At 44.7% G+C, this 8412-nt stretch overlaps 1 protein-coding gene across 2 annotated transcripts in view; it reads left to right on the forward strand.

Moving 5' to 3' along the window:
- Positions 1-90: 90 nt before the first annotated feature.
- Positions 91-8412, forward strand: part of ASB3 (ankyrin repeat and SOCS box containing 3) — a 78247-nt gene continuing 69925 nt past the window's right edge. Inside the window, exons 1-2 of one of the 2 annotated variants that reach the window (XM_063123829.1) lie at positions 141-158; positions 5409-5479. The gene's annotated coding sequence lies outside the window, so the exon portion shown is untranslated. Of the gene's footprint in view, positions 159-5408; positions 5480-8412 lie in introns of both variants that reach the window. The other variant, XM_063123830.1, reaches the window with a different exon arrangement.

An 8412-nucleotide genomic window follows, 5' to 3' on the forward strand; every position in this document is an offset into this window, starting at 1 on the left:
CTGTCTATTAAATCGGAAGTTCAAATTGTGTCACTCTAATTTTAAAATGTCTCTATGGTTTTTCTCTCGTCACATTCAAATTGAAAACACAGAAGCGTCACTAACTCTCTAGTCCCCCCCCCCCCCAACCACATCAACATCTGGTGAAACGAAGCGAGGTAAGATCTAGAAGCTGGGCGGGTGAGCGGGCGAGAGGAACGGAAACTTCGCTCCCCTTTTGTCCTACTTATTCCCGTCTGTCATTCTGACCGTTTTCGTCAGGATTCGTTGCCCCCGCGCTCGCCTCTTGGTAACGGCCTATATGCGCACGCGAGCGAGGTACTGAGCATGCGCCCCCCACTGGAGCATGCGCAGTAGCTGCATCTGTTGCTTCCAACCCTTCGGACCGGGGCCGAATTTTTTTTTTGATACTGAAGCGGTGGAGCCGCCCGGCGTATGTCGTCTCTTCACGGGGTGGGAAAGAGAAACGCTAGAATGGGCGGCCGTGGGGATTTCGGAAGGCCTGAGGTGGCCGTGGGGCTGGCTCGGGCAGCGTTGGCTTTTCGAAATAAAACCAATAAATAATATTTATTTATTTATTACATTTTTATACCGCCCAATAGCCGAAGCTCTCTGGGCGGCTCACAAAAATTAAAACCATAATAAAACAACCAACAGGTTAAGAACACAAAATGCAGTATAAAAAGCACAACCAGGATAAAACCACGCAGCAAAATTGATATAAGATTAAAATACAGAGTTAGAATTGTAAAATTTAAATTAAGTGTTAAAATACTGAGAGAATAAAAAGGTCTTCAGCTGGCGACGAAAAGAGTATAGTGTAGGCGCCAGGCGGACTTCTCTGGGGAGCTCATTCCACAGCTGGGGTGCCACATCGGAGAAGGCCCTCCTAGTAGCCACCTGCCTCACTTCCTTTGGCAGGGGCTCACAGAGAAGCACTCCTGTAGATGATCTTAAGGTCCAGGCAGGTAGATATGGGAGGAGGCGTTCCTTCAAATAACCTGGCCCCAAACCGTTTAGGGCGTTGAATGTCAATACCAGAACTTTGAATCGGGCCCGGACCTGGACTGGCAGCCAGTGTAGTAAAAGGACTGGCGTAATGTGATCTCGCCGGCCAGTCCCTGTTAGTAGGCGGGCTGCCCTGTTTTGTACCAGCTGAAGTTTCCGGACCGTTTTCAAAGGCAGCCCCACGTATAACACATTGCAGTAATCCAAACGAGAGGTTATCAGAGCATGGATAACTGTAGCTAAGCTATCTCTGTCCAGATAAGGGCGCAGCTGGTATATCAACCTAAGCTGATAAAAGGTGCTCCTTGCCACTGAGTTCACCTGTGCCTCAAGTGACAGTTCTGGATCGAAGAGCGCCCCCAAACTATGGACCCAATCCTTTAGGGGGAGTGCAACCCCGTCCAGGACAGGGCAAACATCACCTCACCGGACAGATGAACCACCCGCTAACAGTATCTCCGTCTTGTCTGGATTGAGTCTCAGTTTATTAGCCCTCATCCAGTCCATTACCGTGCCCAGGCACTGATTCAGAACAGCCACTGCCTCACCTGAGTTTGATGAAAAGGAAAGGTAGAGTTGGGTATCATCCGCATATTGATGACACCTCAGTCCACATCTCCGGATAACCTCCCCCAGCGGCTTCATGTATATGTTAAACAGCATAGGGGATAAGATAGAACCTGTGGAACCTCATGGCTTAGGAGACATGGCACAGAGCAATAATCCCCCAGCACCACCTTTTGGAATCGGCCATCCAAGTAGGAGCGGAACCACTGCAACGCAGTACCTCCAACTCCCAGCTCAGACAACCTATCCAGAAGGATACCATGGTCGATGGTATCAAAAGCTGCTGAGAGGTCCAGGAGAACCAACAGGGTCACACTCTTCCTGTCTGTCTCCCGGCAAAGGTCATCCCACAGGGCGACCAAGGCAGTTTCCGTTCCAAAACCAGGCCTGAAACCAAATTGAAATGGATCTAGATAATCCGTTTCATTCAAGAGTGCCTGGAGTTGTCCTGCAACCACCCACTCAAGCACCTTGCCCAGGAAGGGATGTTCGCCACGGGCCTATAGTTTTTAACATCTTCCCGGTCCAGGTTTGGCTTTTTCAGGAGTGGTCTAATTACCGCCTCTTTTAAAGAGGCCGGCACCACTCCCTCTCTCAAGGAGGCATTTACAACCTCCTGGACCCAGCCGGCGATCCTCTCCTTAATTGATGTAATAAGCCATGAAGGGCAAGGGTCAAGCACACAGGTGGTCGACCGGACTTGGCCAAGCACCATGTCCACATCCTCAGGCCTAATAACTGAAACTCATCCAATAAAACTGGCCCAGACGGCGCTCTGAATGCCTCTATTAGTGGAACTGCATTAAGTGTGGTGTCCAACTCAAGACGAATCTGAGCAACTTTATCTTCAAAGTGCCGTGCAAACTCGTCACAGCGTGCTACCGAGTGTTCAACCATCTCATGCCCTGGCCCAGAGTGTAACAGGCCGCGAACCACCCGGAAAAGCTCCGCTGGACAACACTGAGAAGATGCAATGCTGGTGGAAAAGAACTGTCTCTTTGCCACCCTCACCGCCACAGAGTAGGCTCGATAGTGAGCTCTAACCCGTGTTCGATCACACCCAGCACGAGTTTTCCTCCACCTGCGTTTTAGCCATCTCCCCTCTTGCTTCATTGCCCTCAGCTCAGGTGTATACCAAGGAGCTGACCGGGCTCTGCTCAGAGGGAGAGGACGCTTGGGTGCGATCATGTAAACCGCCCGAGTCATTTCTGCATTCCACAGAGCGACCTGGGCCATATCAGCAGGAAAATCCCCCAGAGCCCTCTGGAATCCACTGGAGTCCATTAGCCTCCGGGGGCGGAGCATTTTAATAGGCCCCCCACCCTTGCAGAGGGGAAAGGCTGCTGAGATTCTAAACCTCAATAGGAACTGCTCCGACCATGACAAGGGGGTAGATGTTAGTTCCCCCACTTCCAGATCACCATCCTCCTGTCCAGTTGAGAAAACCAGATCAAGCGTGTGTCCTTTTGCATGCGTTGGGCCAGTGACATGTTGAGACAGCCCCATGGTTGTCATGGCAGCCATGAAGTCCTGAGCCGCTCCGGATACAGCAGCCTCAGCATGGAAGTTGAGATCCCCCAGAACCACCATCCTGGGGGTTCTCAACACCAGGTCCAAGACAACCTCCGTCAGCTCAGGCAGGGAGACTGTTGGGCAGCGGGGTGGACGGTACACTAACAGAATCCCTAATCTGTCTCGAGTACCCAACACAAAGTACAAACACTCCAGACCAGCACTCGAATGAAAAATAAACATTATTATTAATGTTTAATAATAAACAGTACGTTTATTACTAAACATTAAGTATGTTTAATAATAAACATACTTAAAAATTGTAATTAAACAATTAACAATAATTACAACTAAAACTCAATCATTAAAATAAGCAACTAATAATAATTGCAATTAAAATGACAACAAATATAATAAACAATTTTGTACAGAGTCATGTAAGCTATAAGTGCTTAATTCATAAAACCTTATTAAAGGTGCAAGGGCTGGGGAATGCTGGGGGTTGCAGGACCCTTTTCTGTCTAAACATGGATATGATTGCACCCTAAGCACCAAAAGTTGGTATCTTGGTTTAAAAAAGAAGAGACTGGCTAAAGCAAACCCAATAAGGGTGAAAATCAACCTATTGAAAGATAATAATTATTATTATTATAATATTTATATCCTGCCTTTCCCCCAATACTAGGACTCAAGGCAGCTATAATGAAATTAAGTTAAGAAATGTCTCTCCACTTAGCCTACCTTACAAGACTCTTATGGGGATGCAGTGTGGTGGAGTGAGAGGAATATGTATGCCATCCCCAATTCTTTGGAAGAAGGGTGGGATTTTAAAAATTATATTTTTATCCCTCCCAAATGCTTATGAGCGATGTACGTGGTGCATGATGCTTAGATTTATTATATTGATTTATTGATTTACCCAAAAGTTTTTGGGGAAATGCTTTAGCCAATTTAAGCTTTTCACCTGAAAATTTGTTTTTTGAGATCGCTGTGTTTTCAGATTCTCAAACTCATATTTTCCAGGGCAGAGCCCTTGTAGTGAAATCACAGAGCTGATTTAGAACTCAGAATAGCCTTCCCCAACCTGATGCTCTCCTATGGAAATGAAGCTACTGCTTTTGCCCCTGCACATCACACCACCCATTCTTGTCCTGGCCAGCTGAAAGGGTTTTTGGAGAGAAACTCAGCCATGTTTATTCTGAGAACAGATGCTATTGTCTACTATGTAAGAACTCACTCTCAGGGAAAACTAGGCTTGACTGTTTCCCCCAAAGCTAGGTATTGTGTCTGCAAGGGCAGAACTGGCTTCTTTTCATCTTCCCTGCTATGATGAGACATGGCAAGCAGAACTTATGACCTAGAAAGACCTTGGGACCAGGCTACCTGAATGACCTCCTTCTCCATATGAGTCTGTCCAAGTTTTAATATCTTTAAAGGAGCCCCTTTTTTCAGTACTGCCGCCTTCAGAGGCATGTTTGATGGCAACATGAGAGCCTTCTCAGTGGCTGTTTCCTGCCAAACGAGGCTAGGTTGGCTCCTTTTACTGTTGTCCTTCCGCTGGCAGGCAAAGATGATTTTATGCAAGCCTTCGGCGTATAACCTAGGGTGACCATATGAAAAGGAGGACAGGGCTCCTGTATCTTTAACAGTTGTATTGAAAAGGGAATTTCAGCAGGTCTTATTTGTATATATGGAGAACCTGGTGAAATTTCCTCTTCATCACACCAGTTAAAACTGCAGGTACCTTGCCCTCTTTTAAATCTGGTCACTCTAGTATAGCTCCTGCAGCTTTAACTGTTGTGACGAAGAGGGAATTTCCCCAGGTTCCCCACATATACAAATGACACCTGCTGAAATCCTTTTCTATGCAACTGTTAAAGATACAGGAGCCCTGTCCTCCTTTTCATATGGTTACCCTAGTGTAACCAGGCTGTTGTGTTGGGTGCTGGTTTTTTTATTGTATTATTTTTAATGTATTTTTCATTGTTCTAATCCATTTTTATTTATGATTGTAAGCAACCTTGAGTGCCATTTTCCAGTTAGAAAGGCGGGGTACAAATAAAATAAGTTGGCTAGCCTCTTCAAACTCTACTTCTCTCTCCATTTATGCGAGACCGTGAATGGAAATGTATGACTCCAGAAGAGGCAGGGTACTCTTGGTATACCATTTCAGAACTTGAGGTTGAACTCCAGCTCAGCTCTAAAAGTGTAATCAGCTGGATTTCCTCTCTTTTGACTATCTGTATATTTAGAAAGTGTAGTAATACAAGAGGATGATTAAATAACTCCACTCATGCCATTCTCTATGTGCTTTGTTACAGATTACTTGGAATTTACCTGTGACCATAAACAGTGACATATGTTAACTTAATATTTATGCGTGTCAAAGCAGGTAGGGACTCATTTTCTTATAACTTAAGTTATGCTGTGGAAAAGAAAAATCTTGTGCCACAAACTGTTAGGGCTACCAGTCTTCTGAGACACAATATTAATAAAAATGGCTGCTGATTAAGTGTTTTATTAGTTTCATACTGAAGTAATGCTGTGGATAGGAATACAGTTGTTTCTTATCTATACCCTATGTGAAAAATGGTATAATACAATGTAGGTTCTACTGTGATTCAGGATGCATAGAAATATAATACTCCTGCTCATGTTTATTCAGATATAAGCCCATTCATTTCAGAAGGAATGTCTTACTGCAAAGTGTACTTAGGATTGCTGCCTTAGGTAGGGTGACCATATGAAAAGGAGGACAGGGCTCCTGTATCTTTAACAGCTGTATAGAAAAGGGAATTTCAGCAGGTGTCATTTGTATATATGGAGAACTTGATGAAATTCCGTCTTCACAACAGTTAAAGGTGCAGGAGCTATACTATAGTTCACCAGATTTAAAAGAGGGCAGGGCACCTGCAGCTTTAACTGTTGTGATGAAGAGGAAATTTCACCAGGTTCCCCATATATACAAATGACACCTGCTAAAATTCCCTTTTCAATACCACTGTTAAAGATACAGGGGCCCTGTCCTCCTTTTCATATGGTCACCCTACTTAGGGCTACTTCTCATTTGTTTTGTGCTTGGGCAAGATACTCAAGTACATTACATTGGTTGTGAATGATGCACGCATGTTTAAATCACTACTTCTTGTGGTAGCCCCGCTGAGGACTTGATAATTGTTTGATAATTCAGTACTTCAGTTGAATGTAACAATTTCCAAAGGGAAAATTAATCTGTGGTTGCGTTCAGATGTCATGATAGCCCATGATAGGTTAATAAGCTACTCACAGTAGCTGCACTGCTGCACAAGGGGCTAATAAGCTACTGTGACCATCTGAAAAGGAGGACAGGGCTCCTGTATCTTTAACAGTTGCATAGAAAAGGCAATTTCAGCAGGTGTCATTTGTATATATGGAGAACCTGGTGAAATTCCCTCTTCATCACAGCAGTTAAAGCTGCAGGTGCCCTGCCCTCTTTTGTATCTGGTTACAGTATAGCTGCTGTATAGCTCCTGCACCTTTAACTGTTGTAATGAAGAGAGAATTTCACCAGGTTCTCCATATATACAAATGACACCTGCTGAAATTTCCTTTTTATGCAACTGTTAAAGATACAGGAGCCCTGTCCTCCTTTTCAGATGGTCACCCTAATTAAGCTGTTGTGTGTAATTTGACTCACTCCCACCCCCTGTCCTGCTGCAGTCCTCCTACCCTAGCAGTGCTGCTTTTCCACCTCTGAAGCACTGGAAGTTTGCAGGATTGGGACAAACAGCCTCCCACAGTCATGAGGCACCCGATCCAGCTTCAAACCCCTGCGTGAAAACACATCAAGGAGAGAAAATCCTGAGTGCACCAAAATGGGGGAAGTGGCTAGAAAACCTTGTGGGGGGGGGGGCGTGTTTGCAGGATTGGGATCAAGCTCCACACACAGCCTCTCTTAGTCAGAGGCACCCAATCCATCATCAACCCCCTGCACATTAACTACACTCACTAATTATTATTTGTCTCTATCCTCTTCTCTGATTAATGGATCCCAACATTTCTAAACAACTGATGAGGGTCATCGCTTCGATTTAGCATTGAATCACAATTCCAAAGTAGCGGAGCAATTTTGTTACATCATTGTATAGATATATCAATGTGCAGTGATATCATCATGTAGATATTTCAGTGTGTAGATATATCAATTTACAGATAAATTGGCATTTGGCTAGTTTCAGGGAAGTTCTTAGGATATTTTACACTATTTGTTTAGAGGGAAATTGGGCTAGCAAAGTTGTTGGGTGAACTGGCTACTCAGGTTTCCAGACAGAAGGTTTTTTTCTGAGGACGGTTCATTCCTCTCAACATGCTTTCCCTTTCCGCAGAGCAGGAAACAAAGGGGCGGGGGGAACAAGGATCCCAGGATGATCCTGCCAGGGCTCCACCCAAACCGTTGGAAAATAAAGTGCAGTATGACCTTGTCGGATCAGAGCCGAAATCACCTGATACAATATGAAAACCCAGCACCTAACTCTGAGAGAATCCCAGGTTCACCAAAAAGTGGGAAATGCCTGTAACACCTTATGGATTTGCAGGATGGGGATCAAACCTCATACCTTGCCTCCTCTACATTGCTGTTTTGGTCACTTTAATGTGTTCTTAAGCAATAAGCCAGCGAAGAGCACAGCAGCTGTTTTGACTGCTCTTGCCTGCAGCTCTGTAACCAGCCAAAATAACCCAGTGACTGCCACATGACATGCTAACCCACAAAAGGTTAGACCCACTCTGCAGACTGGGTTGTCAGAGTGCGTTATTTTGGCCAAATAATCTCCCACCAGACAGCATGATAACCCATTGTGGCTTAATTAACCCATCATACGTTATGGTGCTGTCTGAACCCAATCTGTTAGTCTAATTTAGTGTTAGTCTGTTGGAGCAAAAGCAAAATTTATTATGGCATGTAAGCTTATGACATAATACATTTGTTACTCCTTAAGGTGCCACAAGATTCTTTGTTTCAGTTGAATGTGTGAATTAACTCATTGAAAAATATTGCACTTGAGTTAACATGTGAGATGGAAGTTCTGTTTTGATACTAGATCTGTGATGGCTCATTCACACAAGCATGCTAGACATTTGCTCAGTGCAGACAATACGTTTCTCTGTGCAGTGGGAAAATTCCACTCAACGGTTGAGTTTGTTGGGGGTACTCCCCATACAACATGTTCTAACTCCACTGTTGTGTGATGGCGGGCTCCCGTAGAGTTGAGTAAAAGTCAATGTGATGTTTGACAGTTCCTCCCCCAGTCCTTCTGATGGTATCCCATCAGCCATTGCTGCAAAAAA

The sequence above is a fragment of the Elgaria multicarinata genome, chromosome 4, assembly GCF_023053635.1.
Source record: "Elgaria multicarinata webbii isolate HBS135686 ecotype San Diego chromosome 4, rElgMul1.1.pri, whole genome shotgun sequence".
NCBI classification, from domain to species: domain Eukaryota; kingdom Metazoa; phylum Chordata; class Lepidosauria; order Squamata; family Anguidae; genus Elgaria; species Elgaria multicarinata.